The 21,802-nt window shown below is 41.6% G+C and overlaps 1 protein-coding gene across 1 annotated transcript in view; it reads right to left on the bottom strand.

Moving 5' to 3' along the window:
- Ptprr (protein tyrosine phosphatase receptor type R) overlaps nucleotides 1-21,802 on the bottom strand; it is a 279,114-nt gene that overhangs the window by 170,127 nt on the left and 87,185 nt on the right. The gene's annotated exons all lie outside the window — the stretch shown is intronic.

Genomic DNA, 21,802 nt, shown 5'->3' with positions numbered 1-21,802 from the left:
GTATGTTTAGTAGATACTTGACTGTTATTTCTCCTATTTAGGAAAATTGAGGCTCAGATGATTAATCGACCTGTTTAAGGCTAATAAAACTGAGGAGTTGGTGAGCTGGACCTTAACTTCAGAGTTTTGCCCTGTGCTCGTTGCTCATTTTCCTATTCTGATTTTCTTCTTAGGGAACAGCAAGTCTGTATTTACCCTTAGAGTCACAGAGGATATAAAACAAACCAGAAACTCACTCAGGGACAGCACTGGGGTTGAGAAAGATTGACGTGGGGGATACGGTTGTACCTGTGTATGACATACAGTTAGGATAGGTTCTATTGCATAACAAATGTATTGCATAGACAAACGTTTCTTCTAAACATACAGTGTCCAAAGGTTCATTGTAGTGTCTGAGACCTAGTCTACAGAAGACTTTCTTTTGAACTTTCTTTTTCTTTTCTCTTAGACAGGTTAAAAAAAAAACAAAACACACAATTAGCTCATACTGGCTCCTAAAACTGCTGCTTTAGAATGTCATCCCAGAACAATATTTTAGAAACTAAAGGAAATCTCAGATTTTGTCATCAGTATACAGAAAAGGGCAAAGACTATTTGTGACCAGTATCAGATGCCCCAGATCTTCTCATTATCTCCTGAGCTGTAAAGCTGTGGACACCTCTGAACCTCAGAGACTGCCTCTGGTGCCTTCACTGCTGAAGCTAGCGGCACTCACGCTCCTGCCAAGAGGATGTTGTCAGGCAGGAATATAGTCCCTTTTGGAGAACACGTGGAGGTTGCCCGGAGGGGTCCTTAGTTTGCATTGAGCATTTAAATCATTTAAATAACATACCCAGAACAGCTGAAGCAAAGTAGCTACGAGATCCCCATAGCCAGACACTCGTCCAGGCTCCTTGAAGGTAGGGACATTATCCGTGTTGTTCGCCATTGGATGGTAGGGCCTAACAGTGCTTATCAGAGTAACACATCTAATGCTAAGAATCTACCATCTACTGCTCACCACTTTTAAAGATGTCTTCCGTTGGCTCTTTAAATAATCATAGCAGTCCTAGTAAGGCCCTGCCAGTGACTGCCCCATGCCTCTTGCTAAGGAACCCTTGCTAAGGAACATGGAGACTGAGTCTATGGGCTACATCTGGTCAGGGTTCTAGGTCCTCTTCATGCATGGTCCTTGGTTGATTCATCAGTCTCTGTAGGCCTCCTGGGCCCAGAAAGAGGATCCAGACAGTCCTGATGAGAACTGGGAGGCCAGGGTCAGATAGTGTGGGAGGAGGACCTCCCTTATCAATGGACTAGGGGAGGGTGATGGAGGGGGGAGAGGGAAAGCGGGGGGGGGGGCGGGAAGAGATGAGGGAGAGGGCTACAACTGGCATACAAAGTGAATAAATTGTAATAATAATAATGAAAAATAATCACAGCAATCCAAATGAAGAAGGATCCGTTGTTTTCTCTACCTCATAGATGAAAAAGCTGAAGAGGAGGAGTGGTGTGACTTGTTAGAGTTCAAGGATGACTTTTGTACCAAGAAACCCACACTTTTAACCTCATCGCATCGGGTAATAAGCAAAGACAATTGCTTATTAAGTGCTCGTTTTCATTTGTGAATCTGGTGATAGAAGCAAGGTTAAAAGCATTTTATTGGCAATTTCTCAGAAGCCATTATCTCGCTGTTTTGAACCCAATATTCTTAACTTATTTATAGTCATTGGTCAACGGTAAAGCAGAAACCCAAATTAAGCTCTTCAAATATTCATTTTTGTTCCTTTCAATAAACAAAGACCAGGGCAGCCAAGGAAAGTAAGGGGATTTGCTGAGCCTGCAGGTGGAGCAGGCTTAATCAGAGGCAATCAGGGCTCCAGCCTCTCTCGCCAGCTGTGAAGCGCCTGGCTTTATTCACTGTGAAGTGTTCTGTTATTACACATGCTTCACAACAGAGCGGCCTGTGCATGGGTTATCATTCTTGCCTTGGCCATTGTTCTGAAGAGCCAGCTGGGAGGACAGGAGGGAATATGTCATTTTAGACCTGCCTTTTGGCTTACCTGCATGTTGTCACATGAAGCTTTCTCATTTCCTAAGAAAGCTTTCCTCATTTCCAGTCATTTTTATAGCCTCTGACTCATCCACGTTGCTCCCAAATAGCCTACTCTTTCTTAAGGTCAGGAGCCTGCCTTTTAAACAGAGGCTTCTCCCTGGAGCACCCTAATTATATTAAAGCCTGGGGCTGACAAAATCCCTTCCTGAATTTTAGATTCCTCCTCTATGACCTAAATAAATACAACCTTATCCAACAAATCTGTTCCTCCCAATACATTGGAACCATTCAGAAGACTGGGGCAGGCTTTCTTGTTTGCTGAGGTATCACTGAAGGGGCTGTTGTGGGTCTCCTACATGCTGGACATTCTGTGATTCATTGATGGGAGATTTTCTTCTGCTGCACTTTTCTGTGTCAGAAGCCACAAATCCAAATGTCAATAGTAACATGCACACGATGTCGGCAAAGAATAGGCCAGGCTTGTGACAAGTGTGAAGGAGTTCTATCTACAGGGAGCTGCTGCCCTGAACCTGCAGCTGAGTGCTGCTGTGTGAAAATGCAGACAGGAAGCTGCTAAGACCTAGGTTCCCAAGAGGAGTTCTAGAGACTGAGGTTCCCCCAGAAGGCTCCGGCTGTGTTGACTATTCTGCAGACCAATGGATTAGAACTTTGTTGTTGTGTTGAGTAGGAATGTTGCAGACCAAGAGCAAAATCTGTCTTAGAGGCTGAGGTAGGAAGACTGCAAGTTTAAAGTATGCCTGGGCTAAAGACTTAGAGGGCAATTTGGAAACTTAGTGGGTTCTTGTCCCCAGATTTAAAATGTTAAAAAAAAAGAGTTAAGGCGGTAGCTCCGTCACAGAACATGAGCTCAGTTCCTAGCTGAGTCGTCTTGGGCTGTCTTTATCTCTCCTAATATCCATTTATCGCACGTCTTTGTCTGACCTAACATCCTTTCGACTTTCAGGTGAGACATCTGGAATAGACAAGCTGAGCATACCGCTAGCTGCACCAAACCAGGAGCTCAGGAAGCCACCAGAGAGCACCTACATCAGTGGTTCTCAGCCTTTTAATGCTGTGACCCTTTAATACGCTTCTTCATGTTGTGGTGACTGCAAGCATAAAATTACTTCATTGTGTACTTGAGCATATTTTGGATATATGCCTAGGAGTGGTATAGCTGGATCTTGAGGAAGCGTTATTCCTAATTGTGGCAGATTGATTTCCAAAGTGGTTGTACAAGTTTACATTCCCACCAGCAGTGGAGGAGGGTTCCTTTTTCTCCACATCCTCTCCAGCATGTGTTGTCACTTGAGTTTTTGATCTTAGCCATTCTGATGGGTGTAAGGTGACATTTCATGGTCATTTTGATTTGCATCTTCCTAATGACTAAGGATGTTGAGCATTTGTTTGTTTTTCTGTCATTCTATATTCCTCTACAGAGAATTCTGTTTTAAATTGGATTACTTGCTTTGTTTCTTTTTAACTTCTTTAGGTCTTTATATTCTGGATATTAGCCCTCTGTCAGATATAGGGTTGATGAAGATCCTTTCCCAGTTTGTAGGCTGTCATTTTGTTTGAGGACAGTTTCCTTTGCTTTACAGAAGCTTTTCAGTTTCATGAGGTCCCATTTATTGATTGATGATCTTAGAGCCTGTGCTGTTGGTGTTCTGTTCAGGAAGCTGTCTCCTGTGCCAATGAGTTCTAGGTTCTTCCCCACTTTTTCTTCTAACTGATTTAGAGATTTGTTCAACCATGTTTGTAGCAGCTTTATTCATAATAGCCAGAACCTGGAAACAACCCAGATGTCCCTCAATGGAGGAATGGACACAGAAACTGTCGTACATTTACACAATGGAATACTACTCAGTGATTGAAAACAAGGAAATCATGAAATTTTCAGGCAAATGGTGGGATCTAGAAAAGACCATCCTGAGTGAGTTATCCCAGAAGTAGAAAGACACACACAGTATATACTCACTTATAAGTGGATACTAGACATATAATATAGGATAAACCTACACAAATCTGTATACCTAAAGAAACCAAGCAAGAAGGAGGATCCTGGGTAGGACAATCAATCCTCACTCAAAAAAGACAAACAGGATGGACTTTGGAAGAAGGAGAAAACAGGAAACAGGACAGGATCCTACCACAAAGGGCATCTGAAAGACTCTACCCAGCAGTGTATTAAAGCAGATGCTGAGAAGCATAACCAAACTTTGGGCAGAGTGTAGGAATCTTATGAAAGAAGAAAAAAAGAAGTAAAACCTGTAGAGGACAGGAGCTCCACAAGGAGAGCAACAGTACCAAAATATGTGGGCACCGGGGTCTTTTCTGAGACTAACACTCCAACCAAGGACCATTCATGGATATTACCTAGAACCCCTGCTCAGATGTTGCCCATGGCAGCTCAGTCTCCAAGTGAGTTCCCTAGTAATGGGAACAGGAACTGTCTCTGACATGAACCCTGTGACTGGTTCTTTCATCACTTCCCCCTGAGGGGGTAACAGCCTTGCCAGGCCACAGAGGAGGACAATGCAGCCAGTCCTAAAGAGACCTGATAAAATAGGATCAGATGGAAGGGGAGGAGGACTTCCTTTATCAATGAACCTGGAGAGAAAAGGGAAGAGAAGAAGAAGGGAGGGTAGGATTGGGAGGGAAAAAAAGGAGGGGCTACAGCTGGGATACAAAGCAAATAAACTGCAATTAATATACAAATAAAATTTTACTTCATTGCTACCTTATAACTATCATCTCGTTACTGTTATGGATTATAAGGTAAATATCTGATATGCAGGGTATCTGACATGTGACCCATGTGAAAGGGGTTGCTCAACAACCAAAGGGGTCACAACCCACAGGCTGAGAACCACTGATCTAGACTCAAAGCAGAGAGCAACCCACTTCATTGTAACAGCCTACCCGCCGCCCCTGCTGGTGCATTCAGCACATGCGGTGATTTCTAACCTCTCCTTATTCTGTGGTCGAGTTCATGCAGCTGTTTCCACAGTGGTGTACATGATTCGGGGGTAACCTGAATCTGGGTTCCAGGAGCACAGTTAGTAATATTTAGCTCAGACTAAATGGCCTATTATTCCTTTTGGGGTACTTGCTATGTTTTGCATCGATAGTTCAAAATTTTTAAAAGTAATTTATTTTTTATTCACTACATTCCGGTTGTAGCCCCATCCCCTCCTCCCTCCCATTCTCACCTTCCTTCTCTCCTTCTACCCTCCACCCTGATCTATTCCTCAGAAAAGGGGAGCTTCCTTTCCCATCCATCCTAGTTCCTCAAGTTGCGTCAGGACTGAGCATGTTTCAAGAGCAGTCCCACCAGGAGGAAGTGATCAAAAAGCTGGCAAGTGAGTCCATGTCCGGTGCAGTCCCCACTTCCTTACTAGGGTACCCACATGAAGCCTAAGCTGCCCATTTGCTACATCTTAGTAAGAGGTGTAGGTCCAGTTCCTTCATGGACCTTGGTTGATGCTTCAGTCTCAGCTAGCAGCTCTGGGGCCTAGCTGATTGGCTTTGTTGGTCTTCGTGTGGAGCTCTTGTCACCTCCAAGTCCTTTTCTCTTTCCTCCCATTTTCCCACAAGTCTCCCTAGTTATCAGCATATGCTTGGCTGTGAGTTTCAGCATCTGTTTTGAGGCATTGCTGGGTAGAGTCTCTCAGAGGACAACTCTGACAGGCTTCTCTTTGGAAGCTTAGCAGAGTATTATTCATAGTGTCAGAGGCTGGCACCCTCCCAGAGTGTGAGTATTTGGTTGGGTCAGGCATTGGTTGGGCATTCCCTCAATCTCTGCTCTAACTGTGCTTTTTCCCTGCACATCTTGCAGGCAGGGTAAATTTGGGGTCGAAGTTTTTGTGGGTGGGTTGGTGTTCTCCTCCCTCTGCTAGGAGACTAGTCTAGTTAGAAGGTGTCCTCTTCAGTCTCTATGGCCTCTGCTACTAGGAGTCTCTGCTTGAGTCCCCCTCATATCCTTCTAGGAGACTACCCTGAGTTAGGACTCCCATTTGTCACAGAGGTATCCCACCTTCAGTTTCTCTTTTCATGAAAGGCCCTCTGTCCTCTCTCCCCAGGTCTGGTCTCCACTCTCTTAGCACTCTATATCCCCTTTCCTCCTCTGTTTCCTCTCTTCAAACACCACTTCTGTCTGTTCTGTCTCCCTTCCAAGTGACATTTATGCATCCTCCCTTGGATCCTCTATGCTGCTTATCTCCTTTGGGATTGTGCCTCCTAGTATGCTTATCTAGCATTTATGGCTAAAATCCACATGAAAGTGAATACATATCATGTGTGTCTTTCTGGATCTGGGTTACCTTACTCAGTCTGGTTCAACATACGAAAATCCATCAACATAATCCATCATATAAACAAACTCAAAGAAAAAAAATCATACATTCATCTTATTAGATTTTTAAAATTGTATACTTTTCAGATTTAAAATATTACCTCAGATTTTAAAGTATTTTGGAGAAAAGAGATTGCAGACAGAAGGAACTTGAGAAAGTAAGATTCCTTTGGAGACATAAAATCACTGAAGCCTGACAGAGTGGGGGTGTGCATAGGCAGATAGCAAGAAACGGGATCTGAAAATCCCACGACTTTTACCTAAATGTGGTGTAATATCGTTCAAGGATCCAAGCTAATATGGCAGAGTTAGAGTGGTAAGGAGAAAATGGGCCAGGGGCAGAAGGGTGCCACCACAGTCTCTGGGACACGCTAGGACAGTACTGGAGACACATGTAAAGGCAAAGTGGGAGGGCAGCAGGCAGACGGAGGGATGGAGTCAGTGCCGTAGTGAGGAGAAGGAAGCGCACCGTTGTCAGCCAGGCTTCTAAGCTGGGAAGGTGTGTGGATTGCGGACCCAAGTGGTTGGCTGAGGCTAGAAGTGCAGAAGCAGGGGCAGGCAGGGTGAGCTGATCGGTGAGGGAAGATTCCAAGTCCTGCTTTCCATTTGTTTTGTGACATGTCGAGGCAGGCTGGAGACAACTTCTTGGGACATATATGACATACAGTCATGGGAAGGGTGGGGAGAACAGGTGCTGGGGATGGACCACTTACAGGGAGAGAAGAGATGGCTTACAGGACTGCTAAAGGCATTCGATTCTATCACTGCTCACCCTGAGAGGTTTAAACCTCACCAGCAGCCTCCATACTCAGGGCAAAAAAATGCAACCCTTAGCCAAGCTGTACACTGGTTTGGATAGCTAAGCCGGCAAGTGGTGAGCTCACCCGCAAGTGGCAATTGACGGATAGAGGAACTGACGAATCCATCTCTGAAAGAACTGTGAGTCCATCTATAATAGTTCCTGAAGTGCCCTGGCAGAATATACTGAAGACAGTAAAGAACTTTGGCTTTTCCTGGGCTTGCTCATCTCTTCCTATGAATTTTATTGTTGTTAAAGAGCAGCTGCCGTTAGGCTTTTTCTCCTATTTGGAAAAGTGCACACGATGATTTTGGCTTTGACTCCATCAGCAGACTTTCTAGAGAGTCAGGGAGTTATTGATGCCCAAGTCAGCAGGATGCATTGCAGAGAAAAAAAGACCTAGCATCTTGTCACGGAAAATGTCTTCTTTTAACACTGTGTTCAGAGATGCCTTTGCTATCACTGTGGGACCAGAGTCCCTTGGTAGGCTTTAGAACGTGGCAATCATAAATATTTTTGAAACAGTTCTGAAAAGAAATTCATTGACATTTTGCTCATGTAATCCTAGGGGTAATTAGCTCCCTAATAAATCTTGGAGGAGGAAAATCATGACATTACTCTTAGATGTCATACCTACCACGCTGTACACAGAGCATCTGGATCAGTTGCCTTTCTAGCTAGAAAGTACTGGAGGCAGTTGACTCTCAGAGTAGCAGTACGGTCAAGCAGCATGCCTAGGATCCACTGCAGTACTGACCTCATGACGAGAGTATTGACCTTCAGTCAGAAACGGGTTCAGTGTTACGCTTTTTTGTTTCTTGTTTTCAGTCCTGGGAACCGATCCTAGAGTCTGATGCAGGTTGGGTAAGAGCTCTGCTTCGACCCTCTTCCTTTCAGCCTTCTCATACGGCCATATGAGTCTCATATGAGTCCCACTCAGTTTCTCAGAGAGGCCTTGAAATTTGATCCTCCTGTCTCAGTGTCCTGACTAGCCAGGATTATGGACTTGCACTGCAGCGCATGGCTGTACTTATGCTGTCTTGTTCCACTGTGTCCAGTTAAGGAGGGTTCTTCATCTTTCCAAAATGGATTCGATCATCTGTGAAAGTGGATGGTCCTTGCTCCCTTCTGCCTTTGAGAAGCACTTCTTACAACTTACCAGTTTGAAGGGCGACATGAGGGTAAAAAGTCAGGAAGGAGTTAAGAAAGAGGCTTTGGCTCCTGATCATTTTCTCTTTTAGAGTGATTTTTGTGATTAAAAGAGATTTACATAAATTGCAATTATAAATTGATACTTAAGATTATAAGCTATTAGTTATTCATAATTAAAATGTAGTCACTGTTCATGACTGGTCTACTGTTTAGCTGATAGCCTAAAGTGGCCAAGCAGAGCAAGAGTCTGCCCAAATACCTGCTAAGTAGGAGAAAGGAGGAAGATGGGTACTCAGTGTTTCACTGCCTGCCAAGCTCCCCATGTGTGCAATCAACACTGATTGGAAACTGAGTAGCTTTTTGAGAATGTGGGAAAAGCAACTACTTCTCTGATGGTATTTCTCTGGGAACCAACCAGAAATATCAAATTCTAGTATTTGGCCTCCATGTTAGGAAAGTAAAACCTTAACTTTCATTTTCCTTTAAAATTTTTCCCCGTAAATGGCATAGTGAAGATGTAATTTAATTAAATCGATGTTTATTCATAAATATAAATAAAAAAGCACAAATTGTTTCCTTTTTCTTTTCTTCTCTTTGGCATATTTATTTAATTAAATCAGCAGCCCAGTAAACTCATCTAGCATTCTTGTAAGGGGCATTCTGGTTAATAAGGTCTTGTCTCGTCTCTGTTTACAAAGTCCTCCCAGCTCCCATCCCCTTCCCCTCTTTCTGCTTTTTACTCTTTTTTTTTTTCAATGCAGTTTATTCAGAAACCTTGAACAATTCTCGGACCCTGGGGAAAGCCAGCCCACAGCTTAAATAGCCTCTGGGTAGCCAACCCAGGCGTGCCACGTGGGCAATGCAGATAGGTCCACATACATGGAAGCAAGCCAGATCCTCAGCCTTAGCCAAATGTGGAATTGTTCGTGACAGAGAGCACTCACCAGCGGGAAGGTGGAAGGCAGAAACCAGCTCCATCTTTAAGGCATAGCATTCTGCAGCTCTCTACAGTTCCCCCTTTTTGTTTTAGATGCATCAGGCAAGAGTAGAGGTCTGATCTCTGATATTAGAAATAAATTGGGACTTTGTACTGATGTTCATTTAGGTGTCATCCACCCAAAGAGCATCAGACCCGTCCGATACCTTTTTCTCAGAGGCGGGACCTGGGGCATCAACCCGCATGCAACCAGACATGCTCTTCTCTGGGTCCAAAGCGGCTGACCCTGAGTGCAGTGCTTAGCCTCGCATCCTGAGTGTAACATTTTAGCTTTTTATGGTATCCAACCATGCTTGGGGAGAATGTCCTGCTTCAATGGCTGTAAAGGCCTGAATGATCAAGGCTGCATCACACTGTTGTGAGACTCTAATCTTGCATATATACCACAGGCAAACCAAGGAGACCAACACCAGAAGGCCTGCTAACGCTCCCATGCCCGCCCATTCCTTCAGATGATTCATGGCTGCAGCAATCCATGATGATAATCCTGTGGCTAGTCCTGCGTCCACTCTGGTAGAATTTACTGTGACAATGGCCACTCTCAGCTGCTCCATCGTAGTATCGAATTCTCCAGTCCAATTACCTAAAATATAGCTCGACAATTGTTTAGACAGATTTGCAGCACAGGAAAAATTCTCATGTTATATGCTAGTGACTCAAAGTCCAGCATATTTTCATTGACAGCCAATGCTTTTTACTCTTAAAGGTTAGGTCAGAGTGTTTTTTCTCCTACATAAATGTTTTTTGCACTTCACTGGTTGTCTTGTCCCAGCTTCTTCTGGCTCGCACTAAAATCGGTTTAGAAAAAAGTTAAAAACCCTAGCATGATCAGCAACATCTGAATCAGCCCGCTCTTCTCTTCTTTTGGCTTTCTCTCTTGGCTCTCTTCAGTTTAAAATCTTCAGTCCACGCTTTGAAAGAACATGCTTCTTGTGTCTCAGGACCTTAGTACATGCTTGTTATAATTGGCTTTCTGTTGCTATGGTAAATATGATGGTCAAACCCATCATATTTTGTTTTACATTTTACAGTCCATTGTAGAGAGAAGACAAGGCAGGAACTTGAAGCAAAGCTATGATGGGATGCTGCTCACTGGGTTGCACCCTCTGACATGCTCAGCTAGCTTTTAAATATAGTCCAAGGCCACCTGCATCATGATGTGCTGCCCACAGTAAGCTGAGCTTTCCTAGAACAATGTTCCACAGACAGATCTACATGTCAGTCTGGTGGAGACAATCCCTAGGGTGAGGCTCTCTAGAGGAATGTTAATTCAGAACATGGCTGTTCTGGCAAGAAATCACATCCTTCTAGTTCTGTATGATCCAGTTGGAATACAAACATGACTTTAATCAAGAAGGTGGAGGCAAGTGGATCTGAGTTCCAGGCAAGCCTGGTATAGAACAGGTAAAGAAAAGCTTAGGTCCAGGTGTGGTGGGACACACCTTTAATTCAAAACAATGAAGGGTAAAGTTAGTTTGTAGAAGGAAGCATCCATATTTGAAAAGTGATGTCTAATTGAGTGGCAGAAAAAGTGATGAATCAGAGAAAGATTTGACAGAAGAGGATATTCCCAACTCTCATGAGAACAGAGAGCAAAGGGAAGCTACTTAATGGGCAATACAGTGGGAGAGAGGAGACAGTTTTTACCAGGACAGTAATAAAGAGTCAGGTTGCAGAGAGAGAAAACTCAGGTGAAGACTGAGTGATTCAAAGAATGAGAAGGAGCTAGGAGATTAGAGCAGATTACTTAAGTTAGTTTGATGCCAAACAGACAATTCAGAGACCGAGAGAAAAGCTAGATTGAAAAAGTCAGCTGGGAGAGGCATTTAAGCTAAAATGCCCAGTTGAACCCACCAGCCCAGAGCTCAGTAAAAACAAAAAAGGGTGAGCTTATTAAGCATTACGTCTCAGAGGCTGAAAACATTGTAGGCCTAGGTTAGATTGTACAAAAACTAGAGGCTCCCAGGACTAGGCCTAGGTTAGTACAAAGAGGCAGTAAATTTCGGAGACAACTGAAACCGGCGGTTAAAAGTCCCTTTTACAAGGCTCACACTTCCCTGATGTGTCGAGTTGGTTGATAGCCAAGATTAGCCATTAAAATGCTGTTTTCCCAACTTGGAATCTTCCCCACTGCCACTATCTACCTGGCTAACTTCTATTTAATTTTAGATTCTAAACTTTCAGTTACTTCATTGGGGGATTTATCGTAATCCCTTAGAGCAGTTGGTATCTCTCAGTTATAGACTTACTCCGCCTGAATTTTCAGTGAGCCTGTTTATTTACCATTCTGATCTCAACCATGCTTATGTCTAAAAGTTCTGAATTGAATGAATAATGTTTATTTTAACATTTATCCGGTGGTTATATATGCATGATGCCTATTTCATATTATCAATAGACTCTTCTCTAAAGAAATAAAGATCTACTTTTAGAATATTTAACTTGAAACGTCTAAGGCAAATAAAACATAGTATTTTGAACACAAGGTTTGATGGGGATGGTGGTAGCAGAACTCAGCTATGCGGAAGAGGCTTGCAAAGGAAGAGAGAAATGAAATACAGAGAAATGTGGTTGTAGATGGAGACCCATTAGAAAATGAAGACACTGTGTGCTGTGTTGGACACTCATATTTGATTCCAGATTTGGCTTCCCAGCTGACAATTCTCTCTCCTGGATGTAGAGTGGAGATGCTGAGCTGTATAATCTCGAAACATTTCTGTTTCTTATATCATATGCTATTAAAGCCACTTCACTGCCTTCATAAGTACTAAACAGCTAGTTTGACAGGAAAAAAAAATGTCCCCTATGCCGGCAGAATAGTTCCCTGTTACAAATTCAACTTTTTTTTTTTGTCATTTCAGAGAAAGCTATTGACTTTATAATGCTTGTCTCATCCTGGGGGCTGAATCTCATGTTTTCAGCACTCATTTATAAAACAAAATTTTCCAAGTGCCAATAAGCCTCTTACTGTCATCAAAGACAGTAATCTATGAAGCTGTCATCTTTTGAGACCAACCTACATCACTACAGTAGATTGATGTTTCCACAAGGGAGGGTGAATATTGATTAACATGGATTTGCTCCCAAAGTAATCTAATTCATTCAAGTACAGCTACTAGTGGCTTATCATAAGCTTTATCTACTCTGAAAGGGAGTACCCTAGAAATACAAACCTACTTTTTGTTTGCTGCTTTGCTAATGTGTTTTGTCAAAGAACGAAGCTCTTGGCAGCTGTTAGCATGAAGAGAATTCATGTCACAAATCATTGGTTGATGCTGCTTGAGAGTAGAAGAGAGAAACCTGGAGGATAGATGGAAGTCTAGATCACATGGCTGGGTAGAAAGATGACCATGTAAGTGCAGAATATGTCAGAGGCAGACATCTAGAAACCAGCTTCAAGAAACATGCATTACAGGAACTCAACATAGGTATTACAGACACAAGAGAATACACAGCTAGAAACATGGGACAAATATGACTTGGCTAGGGGGATTGTTCCAACATTTTATGTACATAAAACTTATTATTCCCTATATTCAGTCTCAGCACTTTCCCTAAAGCTAATACTCCACAGAGACAAGGTTTCCATGACGATTCTCATTTTTGTGACGCTGACAAGATTAATCATCATGTCACCCATGGTCTAGAATATAGACTCACCGTGCATTCATATCCATGATAGTTATGTTCAAAAGTATTAGGGGAAATCAGTAAGTGAGTGAATTCTCTGCTGATACTGTTTGCCTACCAGGCCATCTTTCTGTAGGAAAAGGAATTAAAGCCACTGAATTAATTTTCCAATTCAGTCATTATTTTTCATCTTTACACCATGTGTCTTTCTACACATAGGTCATAAAGGTTTCCAAGCTATTGTTGATAACGTAAAACAAGTGTATTCAGTCTTGGCTTATGGACTGTGTGTGTCCCAGGATAGCTATGAATACAGCCACACACATCTGTAGATGACAATGTCATGGTGCAATGTTAAACGGTTGGATGCCCTGATTATATTGTTGCATTCAGATGAGTTAAACTGCTTTAAATGTGAACGAGAAATCTTTGAAATAGTCATGTGCAATGTGTTCCTCTGTAATTGCAGCACATGCTTTATTTACAAAGTTACAGTATATAACACCTATTACATGAACTTGTGTCAGATTTGGTTTGAGGAAATGAAATAGGACGGTAACGCATGCCACGAGACATCAGCTTTAGGTTTCAAATCGCCCTTCCTTGTCTGCAGTATCAGCATACCCTCGATAACAAGGAAAAGAAATGTTAGTAGTTGCATAGAGTAGTGTACACCTGTGACCTCAGCACTTGGAAAGCTGAGGCAGGAGGATCATGGTTTTGTGGCCAACTTTGCTTACCCAGTGACATCTGTCCTTTCTTTTTTTATTATTAGTTACATTTTATTAACTCTGTATCCCAGCCGTGTCCCGATCCCTTATTCCTCCCAGTCCCTCCCTCCCTCCCTCATCTCCTCCCTGCCCTTTCCAAGTCCACTGATGGGGGGGACCTCCTCCCCTTTCATCTGAGCCTTTTTTATCAGGTATCTTCAGGACTGGCTGCAAAGTCCTCCTCTGTGGCCTAGCAGGACTGCTCCTCCCTTGGGGGGTGGGGAGGTCAAAGAGCCTGTCATTGAGTTCCTGTCAGAAATAGTCCCTGTTCCCCTTACTATGGGAAACCAGTTGGTTACTGAGCTACCACGGGTTTCATTCGAGCAGAGGTTCTAGGTTATATCCATACATGATCCTTGGTGGAGTGTCAGTCTCAGAAAAGACCCCTGTGCCCAGATATATTTGGCCCTTGTGGAGCTCCTATCCTTTCCATGTCATACTAACTCCCCCTTCTTTCATATGATTCCCTGCACTTTGTCGAAGGTTTGGTTATGAGACTTAGTATCCGCTTTGATACACTGCTAGGTAGAGTGTTTCAGGGGCCTTCTGTGGTAGGCTCCTGTCCTGTTGCTTGTTTTTTCCTACGTCCAATGCACCTCCCATTTGTCTTTCTAAGTGAGGATTGATCATCTTATCCCGGGTCCTCTTTCTTGTTTATCTTCTTTAGGTGTATAGATTTCATTATGTTTATCATATGTTATAGTACTATATGAGTGAGTATATACCATGTGTGTCTTTCTCCTTCTGGGATACCTCACTCAGAATGATTTTTTCTAGATCCCACCATTTGCCTGCAAATTTCATGATTTCCTCATTTTTAATTGCTGAGTAGTATTCCATTGTATAAAAGTACCACAATTTCTGTATCCAAAAAGAAGCTAAAAACAAACAAACAAACAATAACCAAATAGACACTAGTGAGGCAATTATTGACAAAGATCTATTGACAAAGACAATAGATCCAGGCTCTACTGCAGTCCTGTGCTCACTCTCTGATTACATACAAAAGACAGATACAGCGTATGGCTTCTTCTAATCTAACTGGAACAACGGTTAATGCTTTATGTTTAAAATGCCTTGCACAGAAGCAGGTTGAACCAATCTGTTTTGTGTTATTGTAATGAAATATCTAGGTCTGAATAACTGTATGAAGAAGACATATGTGTTTGGCTCACAGTTCTGGAGCTCCAAGGCTGAACATCTCATCTGGTGTGTTTTTCTCACAATCTATCTCCAGACACTCTACACTTATAGTGAAAGACAAGGAATACATCTGTCTGCTCTAGCCTTCCTGTTTATTTTTAGATAGCTATGTGTTACCAATCTTCAATCTACCATAGATGGTTTTAGCTAATGTTAATCTTTACCTCCCAAATCACACTTCTGTCAGATTGAATGTCCAGTCCTGAAGTACTTAACAACAGAGATTAAATTCTAACACACAGAACCCTGAGGACACTTTTAAACCATAGCCAGCATATTTACCATATCCACAGCCTATACTCTGTCAAAGTATGAGATAATCAGTTAATTTTCCTGTTCCCTATACATGTAACTATGATATTGACATTTTAAACACTTATTTAATTTTAACAAATCAGAGTTCACGGAATGATGAGTCCATACATATTCTTTTCCAAATAGTTCTGTGTTATATTATTATTTTTATCATTGCCTTAACAAACTGTACAATTTAGAATCTTAATATACACAAATTGCCTCATAGTTCCCTGTATTAGAATTTTGACATGGGTCTGGCTCCTCTAAAATCATGGTATGATCTATTCTGTGTTCCTTTACACAGATTTTGAGGGAGAATCTGCCTCTTGGCCTACTCCAGCGTCTGGAAGCTTCTGTGTCCATGTTTTGTGGTCTTGTTCCTTCTTTGTGTCATTCTGACTTCCTCTCCACCCTCTCTTTCCCACTTTTAAGGACTGATATAAGTACTCTGAGTCCAGAAAGATCTCTTGAGCTCATAGCCAGCTGAAGGCAAACTTACGCTTCATCTGTTGCCTCTTTTCCTCCTTCCAATTCCAGATGACACTTTCCCAGGTTCCAAGAATTAAAACATAGATATCTCTGGGATCTATTGTTATCCCTACCCCAGCTATGTTTGAATTGAGTAGATTGGTCCTGGGATCTGTGATTATGGCTCAATTGCTTTTCATAACCAAACTCTACGCATGACAGAATAGAGAATTTGAGGTCTGAATAACTGGAGTGAAAACGCATTGGAGAACTAAGAGTAAAAGAATCTGAATGCTAGGTTGAAGCACCCATAACAAACTCCTCACTTTCTCCCATGGCATAGTGGGGTCGGGTGGGCCAGTAGTTGCGTCTCTATTGGAGTATATAAAAATCCTCTCAAAGTCTAGCCAGAGGATAAGATTAAAGGAATCCCAGAATAACCTTCTCCAGGAAAACCATTAGAACAGGGTCCAGAGTCTCACAGTCTTCATCCTGTCCATGAGCATCAGGACAAGTGTGCTCAGGCCACCCTCCTCTCCATCTTCAGTTTTTACAGCTTTGTTTTCTTAAACTGGCCTGAGTTTAAAGATACTATAGCCCTGTGTGTGAATCTACTCTGGTTGGATCTAGAGAAATTTGTTATTGAACCCCCACAACTGCTCTAAAAGAGCCTTTTAGTGGAAATTCCATTCTGACTTACACCACCACTAGAATGAGCCTCCATTCTGCTTACAAGAAGAACGACAAACCAACAGCTCCTCCCAATCCCAATACATAAACAGCCACAGCTAGCCTTGTACAGAACTACCCACACATCAGTAGGAAAGTCATCATAATGTATTAAGATGCTAAATGAGGAGATCTGATTTCAAATTTACTAATATGGTATAGGCAATTTGACTTCCTTTATAGCTGTTATGTAATAGTTACATTTTAATTTTACTCTATCTGCATGGCAAGCTGGCTGCGCTGCACCCCCCAGTAATGAAAGATGATCTTTCAGGAATTATTATCTCTAGAACTCACATCTTTTATCTTGACTCCAAACTCTGAGTATCAGAGTCACTGGGGGAATAGCTAAAGATCGACATAATTATACAATGTAGTTTTTGACATTTCACATTTTGCAACTTTTATCATAGGAACTGGAAACCTGTTGAAACTAATAAGAGAACAAATGCTTATATTAAACTAATTTTACATAAAAGAATGGTATTTTAAAAATAGTTAACATATTCTAAATGTTTTATTTATGCCAAGTAAAAGGGAAGGCAACTTCTTTCTGAACTTAGGGGTGATTTTCAATGAGGGATATTATAATCTTGTTAACTTATTTGCTCATAGTATTGCTTTTCACTATAAATTCAAAATCCAGTTAGCATTTCATCATGAGGGTATATGGATAATATTAATACCAGGATCCTTTAGTTTCCAACTAATTGGTGTTTTGTTGTTGTTTGTTTGTTTCTAAATAATACTGTTAGTATTTCCTGGAAAGAAGGTGAAGCCACCTTTTAAACAGCCCAATAATGCCATGAAAATGTGCTATTAGTTAGCTGTCACACTCTATGTAACCTGTGAGTTTTTGCTTGTAGATGAGCCACCTACTTCCTTCATTCAGTACAGGCGTCACAATGGGCTCTAATGAGTCCCACCAGCACTACAGAACGAGCAAATTGCTCATATGCCATTATTTTGGAAATTGTTGTCAAATAGAACCTAAATATCTGCTCTAGATGTACTCCTGTCCTAGTTCCCAGGACAGGTAAGTGACGACAGACGCTTATGAAATTTGCGGCACACACACACACACTGGTTTTCTGTGGCTGCTATAACTTGAAATCGGTGGCTTTAAGCCAAAGACTTTTGTTGTTGTTGTTGTGTTTGTTTTTTTCTCACGGTCTTGGAGAGAAGCAGCCTGAAATCAAGCTGCCTGCAGCGTTGCTGCCCCTTCCAGAGTTCTACAGAGGGTTGTTCTTTGTTTCTTCCTGCTTCCAGTGCCCCTTGACCTTCCTTGCCTGGTGGCCATGCCTCTTCCATCTTAGAGTCTGTGGTCCTTCACGAGTGCCCTTGATCTCTGAGCTAACTCTCCAGTCCCTGGTTTACAGTTTGTATTTCAGAAATGTGGATTGCAAATGGGCAATGAACTCAAGCCATGTGCATCCATATATAGAAAATAGCTACAGTTATTTGTTTGAAACTTAATAAAATCCAGAAGTGTCTTTTCTATTTTACTTTGCTATAACTGAAGTTGCATTAGCCAACTGATGATCAGTTTTCATTGCATTTACATGAAGTTTACACTGTTGTTTGGATTTTATTTCTATGACAGTTGTGGTCTGATTTCTTGTTTCATCCCTTAAAATATGCAGTATATTAATCTGGAACTCCTCTTTGTGCAAATTAAGGCATTCCCAGCACCTTGGCTCCATCCAGTAATGTACACTCACCCTCAAAGCCTCTACCCACTCCCCAAAGGTTTAAATAGCCTTTGTTGCCCCCAATTAAACAAGCTATTTCAATGAAGCCTGCCTTCTGGGAACGGATATGTTAAGGCTAATTTTTAGATATATTATTTTCCTGAAACTCTTCGGGCACTATATACCAGATGGACAAGCGCTTCCTTCCCTACTTTGAGGGATGCCAGAAATAAATATTTGACATGGGAACTTGGATATTAAGTACAAAAGTTTTGACAAGAGGCCTTGCTGTGCTATGATAACAAGTTGTAGATGGGTTATCATTTACTTACTAGCTAATATTCACATATAAGTGAAGCTTTTGCCTGGAGATGGGAACAAATACAGAAACACACATCCAGACATTATGAAGAGAGAGAAAGGTAAATGGATAAATAGATAGAGAGAGGCCTCGGAACATACAGCTATAAATGGAATGTCTGCATCAAATCCTTCCCCTCAGAGCTCAGGGGACCCTGTGATAGAGGAGACTGAAAGAGTATAAAAGTCAGGGGGTGGAGGACACCAGGAGAGGTCATTTAAGACACCTGTGCAAAGCTCATCTGAACTCACAGAGACTGAAACAGCACGCACAGGGCCTGAAGGGGTCTACACAAGACCCTCCGCCTATGTATTACAGTTTTCAGTGTAGTTTTTTTAATTGGACCCCCAAGTTTGTGAACCAGCGGGCCTCTGATTCTTGTGCCTTCTTTTGTGTTGTTGTTGTTGTTTTTTTCCTGTCTGTTGGTTTGCCTTGTCCAACTTCAATGTGTTTTTTTTTTTTTAAATCTTATCTTTTATTTTTGTCACATTTTGTTGTTATCTCTTAGAAATCCATTCTTTTCTCATGCGAGACAGAAAAAGAGTGGATACAGTTTGGGGTGGGGTAGGGAGGTGGGAAAGAACTTGGAGGAACTGGAAGGAGTAGAGGGAGGGGTAACTATAATCAGGTTTTATTACACAAGAAAAGAATCTATTTTCAATAAAAGGGAAAACAAGACAAGACATAAAAGCCAATAGAAAATTTAATATTCTCTATGATAAGCACAGCAATTTCAAGTGGGTATAATTTATACCCAATATGAGAAGTCTCAGGGTTGTAGTTGGATAACCACTGTCTTCATCAGTTTAGCTGGTTTAAATTCTGGAATGATGGGCAGAACTAAAATTCCCAATTTCAATCAGATTTAAAGAGCTTACCTCTTCTGAAGTAAAGAGGAAATAGAAGTTGGTGAGAATTGCCTACACCAGTTTTTGGGTTAATAGCTCCACAGCTCTAAGGCCTACAGACTGAATAGTTGTTATTGAGCTTTTATGGCCTTTAGTATCAGGTAGACTTTCTAGAAAGAAACAACAGCACTAGAAAACTGGATTCTCGATTTAAGAAATATTTGCCTATGACCCTTAAAGATGCTACTTATAGTCTATGGAACTGGAGGGAGGCCTTAAAAGTTAATCCAAAGCTCAGATGTTCATTCACTGAGCCCAATACTGAGCACCACCTCTGAAAACAAAATAAATGATTTGTGTGTAGACTGCTGGCCTGATGCTAAGTAATCACCATTTGCAATTACTCAGTTCTGTGACAAAATTTCATTCACTTAGTATTACTCCTTGTGGGCATGTATGGGCTGATCTGTGTTCATGCACATGAATGGCTATTAAGCCATAACGGTAAGATTAGAGGCTTAGGTGACAACGTAAAGAGGAAAATGTACTTTGAATGCTCTTTAGTTACTCTTCAAAGATTTGAATAGAGGAAACATTATTTATAACTCAGATTATCTACCAGCTACTCTCAAACACTGAGACAGAGAATGTGGTAGGCGCTTAAATTCTGGTTTGAATCTTGGCAAATAAATACCTTTCTGAAGAATTTTTGTGTCATGCCTCCTCAACCACATACAATTAGTAAAATTAAATAAAATTTATTAGGAAGCATCTTAATTAGGGTTTCTATTGATGCACAAAACCATCATGACCAGAAAGCAAGTTGGGGAGGAAAGGGTTTATTCAGCTTACACTTCCACATTGCTGTTCATCACCAAAGGAAGTCAGGACAGGAGCTCAAGCAGGGCAGGAACCAGGAGGCAGGAGCTGACATGAGGCCATGGAGGGGTGCTGCTTACTGGCTTGCTTCCCATGGCTTGCTCAGCCTAATTTTTATAGAACCCAGGACCACCAGGCAAGGGATGGCACCATCCACCATGGGCTGGATCCTCCCTCATTGATCACTAATTGAGAAAATGCCTTACAGCTGGATCTCCTGGAGGCATTTCCTCAACTGAGGCTCCTTCCTATCTGGTGATTCTAGCTTGTGTTGACACACAAAATCAGCCAGTATAGGAAGTATTTCACAAATACTTATTTAATGTAGATAATTTCTGACCAGTTTATCTTGCTGTACATTCTAGTGAAGTCAGGGGGCGTGGCTGCTGGTAGGTTGCTCCTGTCCCAGTGGATGGTTGGGAATGTATGGCTAGCACTAACTGCTCTCAGGGAGTTGTTAATTACACTGACAACAAAGGGAACATGGAGTTGGGAGGGAGAGGTGGTGGGAATCACATGACAGAGCTGGAGGAGTTAAGACTGGGGAGAACGATGATCAATACTCATAGCATAAATGCTTGAAACTTTCAAAGAATAAAAAGTATTATTTGAAGACTTGTTTGATTTAGCTCATAACCCAAATCACCACCTATAAGTCTGTGTTTATATGAAAATGTATTCCTTGCTCCAAATATTTCATTTTATTGGACTTTGCAGACACAGCATGTTTGGATTAAAATACCACAACACATAGGCAGTTACTAGTTGTTGAGTTATATAGATGGCCATTATTTGAAACGAACGTGTTTGGTCTGAGTTACACACTCTTCAGAGGCAGTGTGACAAATATAAAGAACACATTTCTGTAAAGTGACAGTTTTCCAGTATTCAAGGTGACCAGAAATATACTCATTGCTTTGGTTAGAGACCCTTTCCCACTGGTGGGAGTTCTTGATAAGCCAGTTAGCCACGTATTGAGCAAGGAAGCCTCACCCCAAGTCTGGAGGACAATTAGATGTAGCTGCTGAGCTTTTGTTACTTTCTAGCACCAAAGTAAAAGCTGAGATTGACTGGAATTTTTGCAATGCCTCTACCATTTTTTTTTCTTTTCTTTTCCACTAACACATCACAGCACATGTGTGTGTGGTTAACACATCACCAAGTTTGAGAAGAGGGACATCTGGTGGATGAAAGAAGAAAAAGGAACATGGCTTTGATTTCATATTCTAATTTTAAATATGTTTTAGCATTCCCATTGGCTTTCCTGGGGGGGGGGGAATCTATCAGCATATGAAGCCATGTAGCTAAAAATGGGCAGATATTCATGATCATGGAATTTGATAGGATAATTGCTCCACCTGGCCCCTTAGCATATAATTAATGAGAGTTTTAATATCTGAAGATAAAATTCGCATTGTCTTGTGGTGCATAGCTGTATGTCTTTCTGTTACCAGCTAACATTTGGCCCCTCTAGTTAATAAAACAACAAAGACAAACACATCAGTCATCTGAAGGGTAACTACAATGTTTTTCTTTGGGACTTTACCAAAATTTTCATTTTTTTTCTCGGTTCTCATTGAATCTAATTTACA

Source organism: Meriones unguiculatus, chromosome 2 (assembly GCF_030254825.1).
Source record: "Meriones unguiculatus strain TT.TT164.6M chromosome 2, Bangor_MerUng_6.1, whole genome shotgun sequence".
Lineage (NCBI taxonomy): Eukaryota > Metazoa > Chordata > Mammalia > Rodentia > Muridae > Meriones > Meriones unguiculatus.
The sequence above is the reverse complement of the archived record's forward strand: the minus strand, read 5'-3'. Positions and strand labels throughout refer to the sequence as shown.